A 1734-nucleotide genomic window follows, 5' to 3' on the forward strand; every position below is an offset into this window, starting at 1 on the left:
GCTTTTTTTTTTATTTCTGTTTTTTGAGTTGAGGTCTTACTCTGTTGCCCAGGCTGGAGTGCAGTGGCACAATCATGGCTCACTGCAGCCTTGCCTCCTGGGCTCAGGTGATCCTTCTACCTCAGCCTCCCAACTCCCTGGGACTACAGGCAAATACCACCGTGCCTGGCTAATTTTTTTTTTAGGGATGAGATCTTACTATGTTTCCTAGGCTGGCCTCAAACTTCTGGGCTCAAGCAATCCTCCCATCTCAGCCTTGCAAAGTGCTGGGATTATAGGCATGAGCTGCTGTGCCCCGCCTGCCTTGTTATTTTTAAACCAGTAGTAAATTATACTCCTTTAACCAGAATATGAATTCCTTTGCAAATATTTGAAAAAGACTAGATGCCCTTTATAGAAGTAGCGTGTTTTTTTCCCTCCAGAGGAAAGTCAACTCACAAGATTATTAAGCCTAGTGATTAATTTTTTTAGCCTTCCACTGTCTTTGATGCTCCTCTTAATTTTTAAAATTGTTAATGACAGATACTCCAAGGAATGCTTATAATTCTACTAATTTGATTGTTGCTTGCCATCTTTATTTCATACAGAAAGAATATGTGGATTAAACACAAAGGCAGCTTTAAAATTACTTTATTAACTGAATCAGAACATAATTATTACTTCAAGAAAGGCAAATTGAAAAAAAAAAAACCTAAAGTACCAAGTTATTTATAGTTTTTATGTAATGTTGGACATTTAGCAATGTAGCTTAATGGGTTTTGTGCAGTGACTTTCCACGCATTTTATGATTTGATTGGAACATTCAAAAGCTTTGACTAACTCTGACAATTTTTGACAGCTGGCACTTACAGAAGAAGAGCTTATTACATTTTTCCTTTAGGACTGATCCTCTAGCTGGCTAATTGATGAAAGTACTTAATCATTTTGGAAAATAATTCGTCTTTCACATAATGGCCCAAATAAAGGAGAAAAATGTAGCCTGTGAAATCTGCCTCTGTGTTCACAGATTTCCTTCTTCTAGGACTTGGCGTTGCCAACTGTTGCTAGGTACTGACTGTATAAATTGTAAATTTCAAAAGACCACTGCTTATCTTGCTTTCTGTATTAGTTCAGGAAACAATCTAACTGTAAATATTATCCTTTAAGAAGAACCTTATACTAGGATAATGTATTTTCTGTTATAAATCTAATAACTGAACCCAAGACCACATATTTTCCTGGGCAGGAAAGCATACCAGAAGGGTCTTAGAGCATTATTCAAAGGCATATAGAAGCTGGGCGTGGTGGCACATACCTGTAATCCCAGCACTTTGGAAGGTGGAGGCAAGAGGATTGCCTGAGCCCAGGGTTCGAGACCTGCCTGAGCCCAGGGTTCGAGACCAGCCTGAGCAACTTGGTGAGACCTTGTCTCTATAATAAATAAAAAAAATCAGCCAGGCATATGGTACACCTGTGGTTTCAGCTACTTGGAAGGTTGAGGTAGAAGGAGCACCTGAGCCCAGCATGTCAAGGTTGCAGTGACCATGAGCATGCCACTACTCTCCAGCCTGGGCAACAGACTGAGACTCTGACTCAAGAAAAAAAAAATTCAGCAGGCAACAGTAATAAAAGAAACCATTTCATCAGCCAGGCTCGGTGGCTCAGCCTGTAATCCCGTGCTTTGGGAGGTCGAGGTGAGTGGATTGCCTGAGCCCGCGGGTTCAAGACCCACCTGGGCAACTTGGTGAGCCCTCA

The sequence above is a fragment of the Carlito syrichta genome, unplaced genomic scaffold, assembly GCF_000164805.1.
Source record: "Carlito syrichta isolate Samal-C Ts95f unplaced genomic scaffold, Tarsius_syrichta-2.0.1 Scaffold314146, whole genome shotgun sequence".
Lineage (NCBI taxonomy): Eukaryota > Metazoa > Chordata > Mammalia > Primates > Tarsiidae > Carlito > Carlito syrichta.